Raw genomic sequence first — 22,632 nt, 5'->3', positions numbered from 1 at the left:
CTTTATGTTTCACAAATGGGTCTGTCCTGCTCTTTTTGAGTTATTTCTCTTAGCATGCTACTCTCCATGTTAAAAAAAAAAGAGAGCACAGTTATCACTTTATCTTTGCTTATTGCTTTCTCTAGTTATCACAGCCCTAAACTGTTGTTTAATTCCTGAAAATAGTTATTGCACTTATTGTATACATATTTCTAGGTTTTAGTGTATCTGTTTGCTTTTGGTGTTTTAAGTATGAGCAGACAGTGCCAGAGAAATAGTACATGTTTTAAGCCACATATTATGGTGCTGTATGTTGCCAACACTGATTTGATATCCATACATACCCATCGTATGGTTCCCCAAACAACACCAGGAGTGAGTCTTGAACACAGAACAACATAAACCTAAGGATTACAAAGTTTGGTCCAAACACCTAAAAAGAACAACATAAACAAAGGGGCAAGTATACTAGATATGTGCGTTACTTTTAACTTTGTTACCATCATAGTAAAAGAAAATGGAAATCCAGTATAGTTTCTAGGGGGAAAAATTGACTTTTCTTAGTTAATCAAGACTAAGCCTAGAGCACGCAAATAATTGTGTAAAGGGGAAAGAGCACTGTCACTGTCACTGTCATTCCATTGCTCATCGATTTGCTCGAGAAGGCACCAGAAACGTCTCCATTGTGAGACTTGTTACTGTTTTTGGCATATTGAATACACCACAAGTAGCTTGCTGGGCTCTGCCGTGGAGGCGAGATACTCTCAGTAGCTTGCCGAGCTCTCCAAGAGCAGTGGAAGAATCCAACCCAGGTCACCCGCCAAGGCGAACGCCCTACCCGCTGCGCTATCGCTCCAGCCCAGGGAAAGAGCACAAACAAAAAAAAAAAAAAGAAAGAAACTGAACATATTACTGCCAGATTCACTCTCTGATAGTAAAAGAAGACACCAAGAAAAAAAAAGAACATGACTTTTTTTTGAGTTTGAGGAATGACAGCAAAATACGGTTTAGCATTATACCGTGTTTCTCCAAATTTTCTCTCAGAATCTTTTCAGTACAGTGAATGAGAATTGTGCTAGTTAAAATGAGGTGTCGCTAGAGGTGTGGATAGCTCTTTCATACACAGTCTTCTCTCGGTGTCTTAATGAATTTAGCTGTTCAGCTTGGTTATTTAGAGGGAAGCCTTGGAGTTCGTATTCTATTGTAGCATAGACGGGACCCTCAGTTGATGAGAATTTTGCTTGGGGAAGTTTAAGTATAAATGTTAGCAAGACTAGCAACATCCCCCACCCCCATGGATAAGGAATCCTGATGCAAAGCCATGCCCATGTCCAGAGTCCCTGAACTTTTCTCCCATGTCTGAGTTCATTGAAGTCACACCCCTGTTAACTGTGCATAGGGATGTATGTGTGTGTGTTGGGTTGGGGGGGTGTGGGGAAGTGAATCAAAGTACCAATAGTCCATATAATTCTTCATTGCCACTCACTGCCTATTCTTAGATAAACTCAATTTTGTTATCAGTCGGAGAATTTGCTGTCATTATATCTGATCTTCCATTGCTTTGTTTCTTTATATACCGTTTGAAGCAATAAAAACGGCTTCATTTTTTCCTTTTAATTGAGTAGTATTTCATTGTATATATATACTACAAGTTTTGTATCCATTTATCCATTTTTGGGGTTGTTTCTAATTCCTTTTTTGGGAAAAGGGTAAGGGATGGAGGGAGGTTTGGGCCACACCTAGCAGTGCTTAGCGCTTAGTCCTGGCTCTGTACTCAGGCATCAAAAGGGACAATATGTGGTTCTGGGGATCAAAACAGGTGAGCAACATGCAAGGCAGGTATCCTGTACACTGTATTATCTTTCTGTCCTTTCGTTTCCAACTCCCAGCTACAGTAAATAACACTACAGTTAACATAGTGTGTATAAGAAAAGGTCTAAATCAATATGTTATTGTGTTCTGGGATTAGATAACTAGAACTGGAATTGCTTGATAATAAAAAAAAAATGACCTCTTAACATAAATCTCATCACTTTTTCAATAGAGGTTTTATCACTTTACGTTCTCACCAAAAGTATGTAATAGTTAGATTTTCTCCACAGTCCCACCAGCATTTTTTGTTTTAGGTTTTTTTTTTTTCAAATAACCCATGAATACTGATGTGAGATAATGGTTTTAATTTGTATTTTCCTGATAATCAGTATGGATATACTTTTTTTCCCCATGCTTGTTGTCCATCTTCTTTGAAAAGTGTTTATTCAGCTTCTAATCTCATCTCATTTCCCCTTCCCTTTTCAAATGGGGTTATATGATTTTTATGGTTGAGTATTTTATGTTTGGAGGGTTTTTGTTTGATTGGTTTTAATTTGGGGGGGGAATCATACCCAGTTGTGCTCAGAGCTTCTTCCTGGTTCTGTGCTCAGGGATCACTCTTGATTATGATCTAGAGACTATAAATGATGCCGGGGATTAAACCAGGATCAGAGTCATGCAAGGCAGATGCTCCAGCCCCTGGAGTACCTGTACAGCACAAGTTGTGTGAGTTCTTTATAATGTAAGCACATTACCACCTATACTATCACTTCAGTCTTCTCATGTATATTTTTGTATATACTTGTAATCAGAACAAGTATGCACAACTCACAAATTATCAAAATAACATCATTTTTTAATTTTTTAAATGTTTTATTGCTATTGTAGTTGAGATCATATGTTTACAATAGTGTTAACATTTATGGTCTTGATGTACAGTTACTGCATATTTAATTATTATTGTAGTTCATGCAATCTGTTATCATTTTTATTTGGATTTTCTCAGTTTCCGTTGAGATTTCTGAATTTACATATTACCTCAAACAGCTTTGAGAATTAGTATGGCTTAATTAGGGGAATCAATTAAAATGTCAGACAAGCATAGGTTCAAATCTTAACTCAGGTCACTTGTTAAGTGAATTAAGTCTCTTAGAAACACAATATCCTCATTATTTACTAATTACAATGATATCTGCTTCACCAGTAAGCTGAAATTATTAAAAGAGTTACTCAATGCCAAATGTGTGAGTGAGACACAGGATAATATTACTCTTTTCTCTGTCTCTACTGTCACCGCATCTGCCACCCACTTACCCCTGCTTCTACACGGATTATTCTTTCAAGGTGTTTTCGTATAGTTTCAAAGAATATATTTTCTCATTTCAGAGCTTTGTATCCATAGAGGCCAATTATCAAGTTTCTCCGAAGAACTGATCTTTATCTTGTTGGCAAGCACTAAATTATATTCCTTGTCATTGATGTCAAATCCACCAGATCCCATGAGTTCACTTTGTGCTTACACAAGCAATTGGGAAACATACTTGAAAGAAATAGCTTTGCGTTAATCACTTATTTTACTATTTTGTGTGCTCCACAATTTTTTTTATTTTTATTTATTTATTTTTTTAATTCTTTTATTAATTCACCATGTGGAAAGTTACAAAGCTTTCAGGTTAAAGTCTCAGTTATACAATGCTCAAACACCCATCCCTTCACCAGTGCACATATTCCACCACCAAGAATCTCAATATACCTCCCCCTTTCCCCCCAACCTCCCCAGCCCCCCACCCCGCATGTGTAACTGGTAAATTTCACTTCACTTTCACTTTACTTTGATTACATTCAATATTTAAACAAAAAAATTCACTATTATTGATTTGGAGTTTCTCCCCCCTAAAGTCGTTCTGCTGAAAAGAAAGCATTTGGTAATTTATTTTCCATTGCTGAGAATGAAGAGATATGAGGTCAGGAGGCTGCACTAGCAGCAGCATAGTTTTGGATTTCTGTATTTTAGTATTTTAGTAACTAAGTTCAGAGAAATGTCTGCCAGGAATCACAACATTGTAAGCTTGTACCTCTCAGCTACTTTATATTCCACATATGAGTGCGGTCTTTCTATGTCTGTCTCTTTCTTTCTGACTCATTTCACTCAGCATGATACTTTCCATGTTGTTCCACTTATATGCAAATTTCATGACTTCATGTTTTCTGACAGCTACGTAGTATTCCATTGTGTAAATATACCGGAGTTTCTTTAGCCAATCATCTGTTTTCGGGCACTCTGGTTTTTTTCATATTGTGGCTATTGTAAACAGAGCGGCAATGAACATGGAAATGCAGATGTCATCTCTTCTATACCTTTTTGCCTCTCCGGGATATATTCCCAGGAGTGGTATTGCTGGGTCAAATGGGTGCTCAATCCACAATTTTTCTTTCAGATGTCTTATACAAGTTTTCTTCTAGTAGGATTCTTGGAGGTCCTTTGATTTGTCTGTGTGCTGTTTGCTTGGTTACATAGAATGATTTGAGCTTCTCTTTTGCTTCCTAGGACAGAGCAAAGTTACTTTTGTGACAAGTATAGTTTGCCAAGCTATTGTAAGGGAAGATAATTGCTAAAGATTGGATATCTAGATGATGCATCATTTGAATCTTTAGTGTGTCACAAATAGTACAGTGTTTTCTAGGCATGATTGCTCATCTGTTGTCTGGAATTGGTTTTCCTCTTGAACTTTCATACCCTAGAGCTGTCTTTTAAAGCAATCCCTCTTCGTTATGGTGAAAAATAATCCTACAGTGTTTGAAGGTATCTCTCTAAACGTCTCTAAGAAGCCTACACTTTCACAGTTAAAAAGAGCTGAAAATATTTGCATCCTCTTTGATGTGGACAAGGCAATTTAGGAGTTAGCAAATCTGACTGAGTAAAACATACTCTAATCAGTTTCACTTCAGAAGTTCAAAAGAGCGTATCAGAAGAGGGGGAAGAAAAGGGGCATAAGGATTTGGTGGGGGGAGGGGGGGTTGGTAGAGGAGACATTGAAAAAATGGTTTAGGGAAGTAGACATTCTGGGGAGGATGTGGTGATAGATTGTGTTATGTATGAAACCCTATCACTAACAGTATCAAGCCATGAAACCTAGAATAAAAAAATAAAGATCTTTGCAATCTTCTCAGCCCTAGCAACTGTATTTCTCATTATCTGGCAAAAGCCACAGCTTTAGATAGATTTTTCCTTCTTACATAAGCTTTCTTTAATGTGTCACAGACAAGAATTATTCACCTGCTTTTTCCCATCTTCATGTCCATGTCCATGCACCCAATTGTTACATGCGGAATGAGCCCTGGGCGCCTTTCCTTTTTGAACTGATGCAGCAATTCTACCTTCTTAACTACATCAAAGACCTTTATCTGCTTATTCTGCCATCAGAGTTATTAAAATGCCAACCATCTCAGAAGCGAACATCACCAGACTTAGGAGAGACACGGGTGCAATAATTAACTACCGGACAACTTGGAGGGTCACTGTGGGGTTTAGACAGAGATCCCAGTTTTTCTATTTTTGCAGAACAGTAGCCAGTAACCATCCCTGTCCCTGCAGAGAAAGCCATACTGAAAAGAGCAAAGCTCGCAAAGGGAAAAAAAATTAAACTGAATTACAACCTGTGTTTCAGGATGCAGTCCCATGCATGGCATTCCTGAAAACGAGACAGAAAAGGGGTAATGGTGGATGTTTGTACCTGGAGCCCTCCCCTGCAACTTCCACAGAAAAGGCCTTGTCCTGAAATAGGACAATGCTAGTGGTGGCCACACCACTTTCATCATGTGTTTCATCTTACTGCATGGATCCCAGTGTCACAGCTCTCCCTGTGTCAGAGCAGAGATGAGACCAGCTTCACAAATCACTTTATGGTAGTACAGTGGGTAGGGCACTTTCCTTGCATGCAGTTAACCTGGGTTTGATCCCTGGCATCCCGTATGATCACCTGAGCAACACCAGGAGTAATTCCTGAGTATATAGCTAAGAATAACCCCTGAGCACTACTGGATTTGGCCCATAAAGTCAAATAATAATGTCTGGGGTGGGGACAGTAGCACAGCAGGTAGGGCATTTGCCTTACATACAGCCTACCTGGTTTGATCCCCAGCATCCATATTGTCCTCTGAGCACTGTCACAAGGAGATCCTGAGTGAAAAGCCAGCAGTAACTCCTGAGCATTGACAGGCAATGGGTGTGGCCCAAAAACCAAAGGAAAGAAAAGCAAAAATGTCACTTTATGATCTTGAGAAACTCCCTTAACCTCATTTTCCCTGACACACAGATAAAAGATAAGGTCACACTGTCCTAACTGTGGAGAGATTGGGATGCCAAACTGAGAACATGTAAGTTCAGGATTTGGAGAAAGGATTCAATTTCTAAACAATTATTGGGGCAGATGCATGAGTTTGTGCTGCCACTAGGCTGGTTTACATGCATTTCAATCTCTAGAAAGAAGGAAATTGTTCTGCCATTTCATTGTGTATGTTCTGCTTCTTTGGCTTTCAAAACACTCCATTATTCCTCACAGCTTCCTGCATTTGAGTGTGCTGCCTGCATATTCTCCCCACTCCAAAAAAAAAAGAAAAGAAACATTGCCCTTTCACTGCTAATTTGCTATTTAGTATTCAAATTTAAACAAAACAAAGGCCCTATGCTTGGTGTCAGCAAACTTATAACCTCACTGTACCATAGATGGGCAATGACTTAGTTCTCAGCCCCCTGTATTAAGCTGATCTGTATCCAGTATGAACTTTCCCATATGAGTGTTTTGAAATTCTTGAAGTCAGGTTCTGTTTGTTTACTTAGCCAAATATATGGATTGTTGTTTACTTGATAAATAATTATCAAAAATAACAAGTGAATACAAAATAGTTATTGTCATTCAATAACAAATTGCATGTGTGACATGAATGGGGAAGGCAAGTGATTCATGGTTTATTTGCTATAAAACAAATTCAATATTTTCCATCACTGTATCACTGTCATCCCGTTGTTCATTGATTTACACGAGTGGGCACCAGTAACGTCTCTATTACATTCAGCCCTGAGATTAAGGCAGCCTTTCATTACTCGTCTTTCCCAACAATTGGAGGCTCTTTCAGGGTCAGGGGAATGAGACCTATCGTTACTGTTTTTGGCATATCGAATACGCCACGGGTAGCTTGCCAGGCTCTGCCATGCGGGTGGGATACTCGGTACCTTGCCAGGCTCTCCGAGAGGTATGTATATATCTTTTACTGTATTTGGGATATGAATATCCCATGGGGAGCTTGCAAGGCTCTCCCGTGTGGGCAATAGACGCTTGGTAGCTTGTCAGGTTCTCCAAGAGGGAGAACAAGGCTATTACATGTCTTCCAGGAGCTTGGTTTTATAGTCTCTGGATGTTGGCCATTGGTGGGATTACACAGCACCGAGGGCAGTTTGTGGGAGTGGCTGCCAAGCTCCTGGAAAATGGGGGGTCTGGGTGGAGAAGGCCCAGTCCCAACCCGAGCAGGCTTGGAGATCTCAGCCCCGAGTGCCACACACCTGGGTTCTTCTGCTGGTCCCTTCATGCGTGAAGCTCATCCAAACATGTGGAGAGTGGCCTTGAGCATGGCTGTGGCTGGGTTCTGGAGGTCTTCAACTATAAAAAGTCTATATAAAAGTCTATAAAAACTATATAAAGTCTTCAAAATACTTCCCATATGCATAGTAAACATAGGTATGTTAATATAGAATTAGTGGAGTTTGTAACATAACTCCTAGTTATTCTTTCAAACTGAAAACACATGACCACATAACAGATCACAAGATGTGATGACATCTGTGGTCTAATGAGATTAATCTCCAATTATTTAATGTATTGTTTGATTAAAATGTCATCTCTAAACACAAACAGGAAAGCTTTTTAACTGTATCTCACGATGATTAAAATAATAATAATAATAATACAATAATAAAATAAAATTAACATTCTGAATTTTTAAAAAGTAATGTGGAGTTCATGCCCAATTCAATCAGCTTAATCAATGACTAGATAAACAGCAGTACTCCTATATTTAAAAAATAATAATAAAATAAATTATCATCTCATAATTTAGACATTAAAGTATACTTCTTAGTCTTTTATCTTATTTTAGATATACTTACCATGTATTTGTTTGATTTTCAGCTTTTATGGTGACATGGCATCTGGTTTCTTTCTGCAAGGGAAGTTCAGTGCATATCATAGTCCTTGATACATTGGACAATTTGATGATTCTGCCTGGAATAGGTATGTAACATCTTTAATATAGGCTACTCATACTGTTTGCTCTTACTTGTCCATTACTTTTGTCCTTGATGTTTATGAAATTTTATCTGAAAAGTAAAATCCATATGCTATTGGTGATCTTTGCCTTTTCTAAGTAGCACAAGTTTATACAATCTGAATTCACCAAAGACCACTTTCCTTTCTTTGGAATATAGTAAATATCACTGCATCACTGTCATCCCGTTACTCATCGATTTTCTCGAGTGGGCACCAGTAAGGTCTCCATTGTGAGACTTGTTACTGTTTTTGGCATATCGAATATGCCACGGGTAGCTTGCCAGGCTCTGCCGTGCGGGCGAGATACTCTTGGTAGTTTGCCAGGCACTCCAAGAGGGGTGGAGGAATCGAACCCAGGTTGGCTGCATGCAAGGCAAATGCCCTACCCACTGTGCTATCGTCCCACCCATAGTAAATATAAATTAAGAAAACATTCACTCCAGAATAAGGGGAATTCTGTGCTCACATAGAAGATTTTTTCATACTATGAAAATAAAATATGTGAAAAATGATAAGTATATTTGTATGTGTTCAAAATTCCAATAGAACATATAAACTTCCCCCCCTCAAAAAAAATCAGGTCTAGACAAAACTGAAAACAAAATAATGAACTGACTACACATCTGAAGGACTATTCCATTAATTCATCTCTGAGATGCTGCAGCAACTATCTTCTTGGTGTATCATGATATAACTTTTACCAAAAGTGGAGTATTTGAGTTTTAACATTTAATGCATTCTCTTGAGGAAAACATTCTAAAAGGAGATTCTTGTAAGCTATCTGACTTGTAGCTTATAATTGAATCTAAGTCACAATACTTGACTGAGAGCTCTATTTTTTATGTTGCAAGGTAGGGTATATTATTATAGAGCTAGTTCACTATAATATTCAGTGTTTTCTTGTATTCTACTTTAAAATATTTTTAAGAACAAAAATAAATTTATTGAATGTAGCTACATGTTTAAAAGTGTGTAAATTGTGTAAATGTTTTACACACTTTTACACATGTTTAAAAGTGTGTAAAAGTGTGTAAATCTGTGCAAATTGTGTTTTCTAATGTACAATTCTATAACAACTTCCTATCTCCATCCCAACCCCATGCCCAAATTCTGCTTAAAAACTTTGGGGAAGAACAAAGACTTGAGACTTAATTAGATATAAAACATATCTTTACTACTTAATATAAAACTTGAAAGAATTTGTTATGTTTCCTTAGAAAAAGTATTATGCAAAAGTCAAAATGAAGGAATGCAAAGAGAAAGGAAGTGTAGAAGAAGAAAAGTAGGGAATTAAAGAAAAAATAATTCTAGATGCAGTGCACCATACACAGCAAATCACCTTTCTTCTTAGTAAACTCTCAAGTAGTTAATGAATGTGTTTTTAAGAGTCTCCTAAGAATTTGACTACTACATTCTATGATAGTCTGAACTCCATAATTAGAATTTCAGCTCGTGATTTAAGGTAAAAGATTAAGTTGGTTACCTAAAAATGATGTCTATTTTTGTTTATTATTTTTGGGTGTGTGTGCTTGTCTCCACAAAATTAGTGTATGTTACAAATAGCCAAATTAAAAAAAGAAGAATTTACATAAAGATCTGAACCAGTTAGATAGCTCAGATAATATTAGCATATACTTTGCATGCAGTAGAATCAGGTTTGATACCCACCACTTCATGGTCTTCTGAGCAGTGTTGAAAGTGACCCATAAGGGTTTATAGTTGTAGACTCTGAACACCACCAGTTGTAGATCTCTCCAAGAAAATCTGAGTTCCCAGTCTTCATTTCACAATAATGACACAACAATCTACTCATCATCATAGCTCAGAAATATTAAAGATCTGGTTTAAGTCTACTGTAAACATGTTGAATGTCACGAGTACAGTAAATATTTTTATTTCCTAATACATTTAGAAATTATGTCTATACAATAGCTTGATATGTGTACAATAACATTATGTCTTATAAAAATAAAGTACATACCTCAATTTTAAATGCTTTATTGCTAAAGGAATGGTATCAGATGAGCATTCAGTAAGTTGTATTCTTTATTGATGATGTCTTGCTTGATCTTGATAACTCTTGATCTTGATAGTTGCTGACTCACTGCTTCACTATTTACTGTATATCAGTTTCTTAAAATATACTGCACTGAAGTTTGCTGCATGGATAGATTCTTCCTTTTACAAAAGATTTATCAGTAGCTCTCAGTGCATTTGGAAGCACATACTTTACAGAAGTTAATTCAAGTGAAATTGAAAGTTTTATCAACTAAACTTATATAATTGAATGCTTTGTCAACTAAGTTTATGTAATATTCTAGATTATTGTTTTCTAAACAATGTTCACAACATCCTCAACTGTAAGTAGATTTCACCACACACACGCAAACACAAATCATCATCTTCTTTGCTCATTCATACAAAGTAACTTATCTATTCAAATTTTATTTTGAGAGTGCAAAACATCAGTTACAGATTCAATATCTACATATAATTTTTTTCTCTTGCTAGTTTTATCAACTCTACAGTTACTTCCTTCACTGAAATCTTTAAAACCCTCGAAGTCATAGATGAGTGTTGGAATGCGCTTCTTCTTAACATCTGTTGGTATCAACATTTTCACCTCCCATATTGCAAATGCTTTTTTGGCATCTGGAACAGTGAATCCTTTCCAGATGGAATCCAGTTGATTTTTTCCCCCATAAACATCAGAGGAATCAATGTCTGTAAGAACCTTACAAAATATATTAAATAGGGGCTGGAGCGATAGCACAGCGGGTAGGGTGTTTGCCTCGCACACACCGGGTTCGATTCCCAGCAAACCATATGGTCCCCAAGCATCACCAGGAGTAATTCCTGAGTGAAAAGCCAGGAGTAACCCCTGTGCATTGCCAGGTGTGACCCAAAAAGCAAAATATGTTATATAAATAAAAAACCCAAAATTTTTAATTGTTCTAGATAGAGCAATTGGCTATAAAATAAACATTAAATTAGCAGTCATGGAAATAATGACATATTATTCTTCTTAATTTAATTTTTTTAACTTCCTTATATTTGTCCATCGTAGCTCTTGGGGTTCGGGTATGTTGCATTGTGTAGAAGTATTTTGAAATTAATTTTTTTAACTTTCACATACCCTTAAAAAAATTCCCCAAACTATGTTATAAATAGTTTTGTTGTTTTATTTCTAGAACAGAGTAGACTTAGCATAATTATTAAGGACTCTAGTATTTTTAGAATCAAAAATGAGCATCAACTTTTACTTGGATTCACAGTCTGCATGAGTGTCCATTTATCTTTTGAAATCTTGAAGCCTCACATAAATAAATAAATAAATAAATAAATAAATAAATAAATAAATAAATAAATAAATAAAGACTTCTCTCTAACACTGAAAAGTCTCAAGCAACTTCTTTCACTGGAAGGTCATTTCATCTACAATTGAAAATACATTGAACAGTGTAACCAACTTCATTAATGGTCTTAGTTAAATCATTTGATAATTTTCTATACCTTCTACGTTGGTGCTTGCTGCTTCACCTTGCACTTTTACATGATGACTCTCATTCTCCATATAATTTAAAAGAATGGGGCCTTACTGTGAATTAGATTTTGATTTCAGGTGTTGTTGTGGCTGACTATATCCCATCCAAATAGTTCTAACCTTCTCCATATCAGCGATAAGACTTTTTAACATTTTTATTATTTGCATGTTCTTTCACTACTGTAACACTTAAATTCCCTTGAAAACTTTCCCTTTGCATTTATAGCTAAGTGAGCTTTTTAATGTACAATACTGAATTTTAGTCTCTCTGACTTTGGTGAGAGTTTCAAAGGCGTGGGTGTGCGTGGGACTTGACATTCGATGGCCTAGAGTGTTCGGTGGTCTAAAGCCACCTCCACAGGCTGGACAGACAGATGAAGGACCTGGGAACAGAGAAACCAGGCCAGTCGGTAGATAGTTTATTTCTCTCTCCTCCCCAATATAGTTCGAGATTTTTTTTTTCTTTTTGGGTCACACCCGGCGATGCACAGGGGTCACTCCTGGCTCATGTACTCAGGAATTACCCCTGACGGTGCTCAGGGGAACATATGGGATGCTGAGATTTGAACCCGGGATAGGCAAGCGCCCTACCCACTGTGCTATCACTCCATCTCCCGATCTCTATCCTACTGGTGCAATAGTAGTTGTAGTTTTGGTCATAGTCCCAGTCATCATAGTTCTATCACCGTATTCTCCTCATAGACCTCAAAGTCCTCTCCTTTGTTATCTCCTTCCTAGTCTCATAGTGTCACAGTCCTCACTTCCAGTCACCGTTGTCATCTAGCCCTCCTTCTAGTCTCACAGACCCTCCAGTCCTCAAAGTCCCAAAGTCCCAAAGACATCATCTTTCTAGTCAAGTGTCTAATCTTACTCCTTACAGCATAGTTATATAGAAATCATGAGGGGTGGGATACACAAAGGTGGGGTTGAACATTGTCATAACAACAAACAGAGATAAAGGTACTCCTCCAAGGGAAATTCAAAGGAATTAACTCAAGGACAAAATCTCATCTGAGATTTGTCTCTCCGGATTACTAAGAGATGCGCTCAAGGGCGGGATTCTAGCCAGGGTATATTGCTTTATCCTTTCCTCAACTAGTAATCCACTTAAACTATCATAGTAAATTTCCTTATAATATTTCTAGTCATTTTGTATGAGCACAGTAAGACAAGGCTGGAGCGATAGCACAGCGGTTGGACATTTGCCTTTCACGTGGCCAACCCGTGTTCGATTCCCCTGCCCCTCTCGGAGAGCCCGGCAAGCTACTGAGAGTACCGAGCCCGCACGGCAGAGCCTGGCAAGCTACCCATGCATATTGGATATGCCAAAAAAGTAACAATAAGTCTCTCAGTGAGAGACGTTACTGGTGCCCGCTGGAACAAATCGATGAGCAACGGGATGACAGTGACAGTGACAGTAAGATATATATTAAGCTTAAGGGTTGGCTCTTCTTGACGACATCTCGCTATATATTCCAGACCGTACTCCTCAGGCCAGGTGGGTCTTTCCAAACCCCAGGTGGGTCTTATTCAGTTACTTCTTTTTGACAGGGTTTGTTCTGTGACCCTACTTTTATTATACTTATGGTGCTTAGACTGTCACATTTTGATGCCAGTGTAGCTTACAGCTTACCCTGGGTCCATCCAGTCTCTTTGTTGGGACCCAGTATTTGGAGTGCTAGGAACTAAGGGCAACTGAGGCTTAAGTCAAGTAATTCGGGATGCCCAGGGGCAAATATTATTTTGGAGTTCATTAACTCCCATGTTACAAAGTATAGTATGAACTACTTTCTTCCTGTGTCTATACCAAAAAAAAAAAAGAAGAAGAAGAACATTGCTTAATAAACCCTGCAAATGACATAAAGGAAAGAGAATGGCAATACAGGATTATTAGTGCTTAGTGGAATTGGGTGTGTCTTAGGGGCACTGTTGTAGGAGTAGCTCAATAAACCTAAACTCCCTTCAGGAGGAACAAGGACAACCCAATGTTATCCAACATTTTTTGGCATGCCTTTCCCACTAAAATTTGTCTTTTTCCCTAGATTTTGATTGAAGTGAGAGAGATGCGACTTTTTGTACAGTTATTAATTGGCCTAACTTCAGTAGTCTGGGGGGGAGTAAAACAGGCACAGGCTAGAAGACACACAACGTACACTTGTTAAGTCCTGCCAGGATTTATGCCACCCTGAAACAATTGGAACAATTACATCAAAAAAATAATTGATTACAGATAACCTTAGAACTGTGTATAGTATAGTAATCATGGAAAATTTTATAATGTGAAAATCTTTAACTGTGACAGGAAATGAGAATTGCATTAACTTTTTGTTTTGCATTAGATTTTTTGGTTTGTTGTTTGGTTTGGGTGCCACACCTTGTCGTGCTCAGGGCTTACTCCTGGCTCTATGCTCTGGGGTCATTCCTAGGAGTAGTTTGGGGGCCATATGCTTTGCAAGAGATCAGGCAGCCCCCTGCAAAGCAACATCTGCCCTCTGTACTGTCTCTCCAGTGAAAGCATTGCTTTTGTTGTTGAAAAAAGTAACATCGACTCAGTAGATGCATAGTTGCCACAAACATTTAATTTGTTAAAAACTATACAAGCAAAAAAAGCAAAATAAAAATCTGTACTGGTGGAACACAGCAGAAGCAATGAAATGAACTTCACATATAGTTGAACATGTCTGAAATCTAGTTCTAATCTTCTAATTTCCATTCTTCTCCACCTAAGACATTCTCCACCCAATAGAGTAATTGTTTATCAATACAAAAACATCTGGTCAACTCCTGCTTAAACCTATTAACATTAATGAGAATAACTGTCAAGAATCATATATGTAAGGATTGAATTAGGAACCTGAATACTGGCTTTGTGGAAGAACAGTCATTTAGTTACTGTGCTTTAGGAGCAAAAAGGAAAGGATATAAAAAGTCTGATGAAAGATACCATATCAGTTTTATCCATTCTCAGTTCAGTTCCGGCTTGTCCTTGTCTACTCTCTAGGCAGTAACTATAGGTCAAAATTATTGCTGATCTCTCCTAAATATTGTCACTGAATCAGATCCTGATCCTACATTGCTATCAGGATCCACGAAGTTTCATAATTTGGAAGTAATATTATAATGTCAATTTTATGAAAGCTGACAAAGGATTTTTTGTTTTGTTTTTCTGATGGGGGGGGCACATTCAAATGTATTCAAGGCTGACCTCCTGGCGCTGCACCTAGGGATTACTCCTGGTGGTGCTTAGGGTGTCAGGGATCAAACTTGGGTCAGCTGCATGCAAGGCAAGGTCCCTACCTGCTGTACTGTCTCTCTGGCTCCTGACCAAGTTTATTAAATGACATTCCTCCATAACTGTATGACATATTGGTGAAATGTTTTTATATTTATTTTTGTTTGGTTTGTTTGGTTTGGGGGTCACATCCAACAGGCTTAGACCTGCCTCTGCACTTAGGGATCAATCCTGACAGGTTCAAGAGACAAAATAGCATGTCTAGGGTATTGAACCCAGTCATTCTCATGTAAGGAAAGAACCTTACTTTCTGTACGATCTCTCCGCCCCATTGGTAGTGTTTTATACAGAATGTAGCACTGTAGCACTGTCGTCCCTTTGTTCACTGATTTGCTCGAGCGGGCACCAGTAACGTCTCCATTGTGAGACTTGTTTTTACTGTTTTTGGCATATCAAAGCCACGGGGAGCTTGCCAGGCTCTCCAGGTGGGTGGGATACTCTCAGTAGCTTGCCGGACTCTTAAAGAGGGACAGAGGAATTGAACCTGGGTCTGACACATGCTAGGTAAACAAACGCCCTACCCTCTGTGCTATCACTCCAGTCCTTAAACATTTAATGGAAATAAATGTTTGATCATGAGGTTATAACTTAGTTATAGCTAAGATCTTTTCTCTTGTTGCCTAAATATGTACATTTTTATTCATGCCAGAGGATAATGTAAGTATAGTTACTTATTTGAACTTCACTGGACTCTTTTTTACCATCTTCGGTTAAGGCACTGAAATCTTTCCTTTAGACTTTCTCTAAAGACCACTTCCTAACTTGATGTTGCACTTCCCACTGTAAGGGAAGAAAATGAGACCATCTAAAAGTTTTATTCGAAGAAGATGCCCATTGAGGACAAAGTGATATTACAGCAATTCAGGTGTTTGCCTGGCATGCAGTGACCCAGTTTTTACACCCATTTTCACCCCATATGGGCCCCCAGGATGGCCAGGAGTGATCACTGAGTGCAGTGCCAGGAAGAAGCCCTGAACACCACCAGTGTGGCCCCAAACAAAAGAAACACAAAACCAAAGAGAGAAAACCTATTGAGGTGTAGAAGTGTTGTTTTTCATTAGAACTTTTAAAAAAATCATTAAACACACATTGCATAAAAGCTTAATGAGAATCTATTTGAATCTCTATCCACACCCCTCCTACATGGCATAATCAACTTTTATTTCACCCTCAGGACAATTATCTTCTTCAGTGTAAAACAATTAGTGCCTCGCCGTTCACATTACAAAAAGTTGACAGATATGTGCTAAGAACATAAAAAACATGTATACAACATTCAGTCCTTAGAGACCAATAAGCAAATGGCTTATAAGCTGTTATCTAGGCATTGAATTAATACGTGGGCATGCTTTCTTCTTTACCCTAAATAGTTCTAAGCGAAACAGAAGCATATTAGGAGACTTCATGTACCTTAATATGTGCCTGTGCAAGGCAATCTTACATTTATGAAAATTTTTTTAGCTTTCTCCTTAAAATCTCTTTGGAGAAAATAGATGAGAACATACACAGAAAGAGACACAAAACTTACACTTTGAACATCCCAAGAGAATTAGGATCTTAATGAGATGTCTTTTATATCCCTTTAGGATTGGTTGGATTGGTCTTATGTGTCCAAAGCTCCTTTAGAGTAAACAGACCTTTAATAAGCCGGACAACCATTGATTCTGTTCATACCACTTTAAGAATCTTTATGGAAAGATTGAAAAGTGATGCCTCTTATGTTTTAGAGTTCTATACTAGTCCAAGCAAAGCTTTCCAAATAATAATAATCCCTTTTTCTTAATTCTTTGTATCCTCGAGTTTGAGTTCTGCACAGAGGATTAAAATCTCTTATGATCCACCACATTGCCACTACATGAAATAACAATTGAAACAGAATTTAATAGTGTCTCTAATGAAGCCTGAGTTACATTTTTCACAATTTAAAAATTTTAAATCACTGATTGAAATTAACTGCTTTTAATCAGTGATTACCTTAAAAATTACATAGAGTTGATTAGTAATCAAGTAAAAAAGAAATATTTAAATTATTTTTTACTACTTTCTTCATTTTTACTACTGCTTTTAATTGGATATGTCCTTCACTGCATACAGTTAACTAAGAATCAAATAAAAAATTAAAGTATGTATTATATTTATCAAAGGACTGAGTTGATTATGGTGATTTATGTTACCTTATACTAACACATGAAATAGCTTCTAAAGTAAATGTTTTTGTCATCAATATTTACTATTGTTTCACTTATTTTCTTGTTCCTCTCATTCTTCTGAACTTAGTATCAACTTTTAAGAGTCAGTATTTTGGATATAGACCTTAGATAAATATTTCTAAAATGAGTGAATGAGTATTTCAAATACATTTAAATTTAGTCATAAGCTTATAAAATTATACAAAAGCTAGGAACTGACTTAACCAAAGGATGATACATGTAAGATAATGAGCAATGAAAATGGTCATCTGTCACATCAGAGACACTGTTTATCTGATTAGTACTGCTGATACAGAGAGGTGAGCATTATTTTTAAAGGATTTGGCTAAAAACAAAGGGCCAGCATACCTAATGCTTTGGCTAGCAGCTCTTTATGATTCTATTAAGGTATGCCTTCCATCATTTTTACACCATTTTAAAAAAATATTTCCTTTTTAGCACATTAGTACATTTTTATAGACTTTTGTTTGAGGAATTTTATATTTAAGAACTTTACTAGTCTTATGGACAGACTTAAAAAGATGAAATTCTATACAATGCAATGTATGATATATCCCAACCTGGAATAGAAACCACTGCAACGGTGAATAAGTGACTAACTTATAATGTCCTGTAGCCAGTATGTTATCCAAGTAAACTCTCTGTTAAGTACTAGAATCATACATGCCTTACTCAGTCTAGTAAGCTATTAAATTTGAATTTTTCTTGCAAAGCTCAAAAACCAATTGAAAGTGATAAATTTTACATTACTTCACTTTTGCATGGAAGGGAAGGAAGTGGAAATGGATGGTCTAGATAAATATAATGTGTAAGCAATAATATAATCCCATCATGCAAAAAATTATTTTTCTTAACAGTTGAAATATTTCACTTTGAATTTAAATTGCTTTATTAATTTAAAAACTATGACACTCATGGCATAAGCAATCTTATATACTAGAATTTCTAAGTACAGTCCTATATAGAGAAGATTTGATAACCCCTTTTTTTTAAATTCAGAATGTTAAAATATTTTCAGTGATCACTTTGATTACAAATGTTTCAAAATCAAGAACTTCCTTATATTTTATTTGGTCATGTTAATTTGCAATTATTTTCTTAAATTACTCTTTTCTTTTTCATTTCTACTCTCTATTTCTCATATTTTTAATGAAAATTATTTTAAGTGAATAATAATACTAATAAAATGTAATGGTAATGCATGAAAATATATAACACACTAAATATAAAGTAAAGAATCAAAATGAATTTTTTGAGGACCAGAACTTTAATCATATTCATCATATATTTCTCATGGCAGTACAATATGGTCAATTAATAAATCTTTATTGTTGAATAAATACTAAATGGTACATGTACTCCTCTTTATCATTCTCTTGATGCTATGAAAATGATACAATAAAAATTTTTTTCCACATTCCAAGGCATCTTTACAGATTAGCAGTGAATTTTTATAAGCTTGAGCTTCCACTTTCCCACCCTTTTTCAATTCAGTAAAATATTCATATAAAGAAAAATATAATGTACCCATATCTTTAAATTTGGATATCTTTCATAAGATGTATTGTCATTTATTTTTTGTTTATTCACATATATGCTTAGGAAGATAATGTAATCATCTCCCAAAGTGAAAATTACTCAACATTTCACTTAGTTTATTCAATAGATTTGTATTAATGACTAATATCTGTCAATGTCTAGAGTATTATTATTTTGCTAATATTTTTAATAGTAATAATATTTGTGAGTCCATTGTAATACACTCAAATTATTTACTGATTCAGTCTTGCTAATTAAATAACTACAACTTGGGCCTGAGAGATAGTACAGTGGTTAAATTGCTTGCCTTGTATACAACCTACCTCATTTTAGTGCCTAGCATGCATATGGCCCCCGGAGAACTGTCAAGAATGACCCTTTAACACAAAGCCAGGGATAAGCTCTGAACACTGCCAAGTGTGACACATAAGCTAATAATAAATGGTTACAACTTTGTATTTGTCTAGGACTATAATTTGTTTATTAATAAGTTCTTTTTGGGGTAATCCTTGTTTTGGATTCATATTATGTGATTACTCTTGAGACTATTCAAGAACAATAAAGTGAAGTAATATTGTTACACTATTGTCTTTCTGAGTTAATTAGATCATATTGATATTTCACTATACTTCTAGAATTAGAATTCACTGTTCTCAAGTTTTATTCACCCCTCAATTTTGAGTGAATAAAAGATACACCATTTTAAAAACTCATACACCCTGCTTTTAAAATTTAAACATATAAATGTGCTTTTAAGTTATAGATACTCAAATATTCATACTAGTTTGTAACTATGTTTTGCATCATCCTATACATTATCAAATACTACCTTTATTATTGTATCACTTTTTTAGATTGGTAGCTGCCAATCTAAAATCAGAGTAGGGATTTAATATATCTTATTTTTTCTTGCATTACATTGCAACATTTTTTGTTGACCTTTTTGCAGAAGGGACTAGCAAATGTGTAGTAGCATATGAATAATAGAATATGTAATGAATATATTACCAATATCTGCCATCTATATGTTTATATATTTTCCATTTTTGTAGAATCATTGTGATATCGCCCTGGCGGTTTCAGCTTTAACTTTAAACTTTATTCAAATTGCAGTATCGATATAGTATTTGATGTGTACATGCTCTATATTTTAAGCATTAACTTTTGATTTTCAAGAGTTTTCTTATTCTTGAATCACCATAAGATAGTTACAAAGTTGTTCATGTTTGGGTTTCGGTCATATATGTATTCACGAGTCAGCTAGGAAATCCTGACGGCTCGCTCTCTCACCGCCTGTGTTTGGTGGTCTTGGGCTACATCCCCACCCGGGATGCCCAATGCCATGGGTGGACGAAGGAGGAAATGAGGACCAGGCTGGTTGGTTATCAGTTGCCATTCCGTTCTCCCCATGCGCCTATTCCAGTCTCATTAAGCCCCTCATTCTAGTCTCACACTGCCCCTCATTCCCGTCTCCTCCTGTCTCTCCCACTCATCTCTCCACACTCCCTCTTGTAGCCTTGATCTCTCTCTAGTCTCTCCCAAACTCTCCCGCATTGGGGGGTAGCAGAATCAACATATCAAAACCCTTCCTGATCACGCTTAAGGACATGGAAATACCTCCTAGGGGTGTTTCTCCTCTCCTTAGTCCAATAACTTAATTAACATTGTAATTACCATTTTAATTCTACTTCTTAATATTTGTCATTTTGTATGGACACAGTAAGAGATACATTAAGCTTGTAGGGTGGCTCTCCTGGGGACATCTCGCTATAGATCTCGGACTGCAGTGCTCAGGCCACATTAATCTTTCCTAACCCTAGCAGGGTCCTAATCCAGATGTTACTTTTGGATCATGACAGAATTTGTCCATGACCATGCTCTTAATTTATAGTTAAGTATTATGCGCTTTGGCCAGGCCCATTTCGATGCCAGGGTAGCTTACAGCTTGCCCTAGGTCCATCCAGTCTCTCATCAGGACCCTGCTTTTGGGATGCAAGGAAGCAAGTGTAACTGAGGCTTAAGTCAAGAGAACAGATGTCCAGAAGTGAATATCATTCAGAGTAAATTAACTCCCAAGTAAAAAAGCATAGTATTAACTGTCTTCCTGTGTCTATACAAAAAGGACATTACTATGCTAAGGACAAGGAGAAGAGAAAAGCAATATTTATAAGTTAGCAGAGTCTGATTAGGAGATAAAGGTGATTGACCATTGGGGAGTCAGAGCACAAAAATAAAGTTTACAAATAAACACAGAGGAGTGGGAGCACTGTAATGGGAGTAACCCAATAAACCTAAACTCCCTGTGACAAGGCAGAAAGGACAAACTAATGTCATCCTACAGTCATACAATATTCCAACACCCTTCCTTTCACCAGTGTACATTTCCTACCACCAGTATCCTTAGTTTCTTTCCTGTCACCACGCCCCCCACCAGCCTGCCTCGGTAGCAGGCACTTATGTTCTTTCTCTCTTGCTCACTCTCTTTCTTTCTCTTTCCTCTTAGGCATTATAGTTTGTAATCCAGGTACTGAAAGGTTATCATGTTTATCTTTTTACCTGCTTTCAATACTCAGTTCTTATCCAGAATGGTCATTTTCAGCTACCACTGTCTTAGTGGACTGCTCTATCATAACTACCCTCCCCCCGCCACCAGTTGTAGCAAGCTTCCAACTGTGGACCTTATTTCTACCCGGCCCTTATTTCTACTGTCTTGGGTACTAGTCTCATATTATGTTTTCTTATATCTCACAAATGAGTGCAGTCATTCTATATGTCCCTTTTCCTCTGTCTCATTTCACTCAGCATGATACTCTCCATGTCCAACAAATTTCATGCCTTCATTGTTTCCTAACAGTAGTATTCCACTGTATAGATGTACCATAGTATCTTTATCCAGTTATCTCTCCTCAGGCATTTTTGATGTTTCCAGATTCTAGCTATTGTGAATAGTGCTGTAATGAACATAGAATACCTTTTCTGCGGTAAGTTTTTGGGCTCCCAAGGTACCAGAAGTGTTATTGCTGGGTCATATGAAAGCTCAGTTAAGACTTTTATAAATCCTATAAGCATATTCTGTTTATATTTATATAGGCTCACCTCTGTGAAAGAATAACATTATTGTGTGTTGATAAATGTTAAATGGAAGAAATTCCAAACAGGTGGACTAGTATGATGTCATGAACATAAGCTTTGCACCAAGTAGCTCTACATTCAGTTCCTGGATTTTTTAATTGTGGCAGTCTCTTCTTTCCAGTTCTACAAATGAAAGACCCACTCTGTGGATTGGCTATTGGAAAGATTCACTGAGACAAGCTGTATAAAGTTTTCTCCTTAAACTGGGCATGGTGAAAATTTAGAGAAGGGCAGTTGTAGTGTAGAACTCGTGAGGCACCTTTACAGTTTGATTTTACATTAAAAGATGGGACAGGTGCTGGAGCGATAGTACAGCGGGTAGAGTGTTTGCCTTGCACTCGGCCAACCCTGGTTTGATTCCCAGCATCCCATATGGTCCCCTGAGCACTGCTAGGAGTGATTCCTGTGTGCAGAGCCAGGAGTCAGCCCTGAGCATCGCCGTGTGTGACCCAAAAAGCCAAAAAAAATGGGGGGGACAAAACTATGGCATAAAAGGTGATGCCCACAGAGGTTGTGAAGTTCTAACTCTATTCAGATTCTTTTTGTGTGCCCATGTACTTTCCTACCTCTGTCTTAAGGCCCTTAGCCCCTGGTGGCCTAATTTTCTTTTTATCCTCTAAGTTCTGAAACATAATACGGACTTCAGAAACTCTGTAAAATAATTTTAAGAATGTAACCGTTGGACCTGAGAGATAGTACAATAGGTTAGTCACTTGCCTTGCACATGGCCCACCTGGCTTAAATCCCCAGCAGAGTAAGCCCTGAGTATTGCTTGGTATGGCTCTGTTCCCAAAACAAAAT

At 37.0% G+C, this 22,632-nt stretch overlaps 1 protein-coding gene across 4 annotated transcripts in view; it reads left to right on the top strand.

Annotated features, from left to right (window-relative positions):
• The window catches only part of CHRM3 (cholinergic receptor muscarinic 3), a 523,603-nt gene that overhangs the window by 263,112 nt on the left and 237,859 nt on the right, over positions 1-22,632 (top strand). For all 4 annotated transcript variants that reach the window (XM_055146875.1, XM_055146878.1, XM_055146876.1 and 1 more), the window contains one exon: positions 7,977-8,078. The gene's annotated coding sequence lies outside the window, so the exon portion shown is untranslated. The remainder of the gene's footprint in view (positions 1-7,976; positions 8,079-22,632) is intronic.

The sequence above is a fragment of the Sorex araneus genome, chromosome 9 (assembly GCF_027595985.1).
Source record: "Sorex araneus isolate mSorAra2 chromosome 9, mSorAra2.pri, whole genome shotgun sequence".
NCBI lineage: Eukaryota > Metazoa > Chordata > Mammalia > Eulipotyphla > Soricidae > Sorex > Sorex araneus.
Note: the sequence above shows the minus strand (reverse complement) of the source record. Positions and strands in the feature narration are given on the sequence as shown.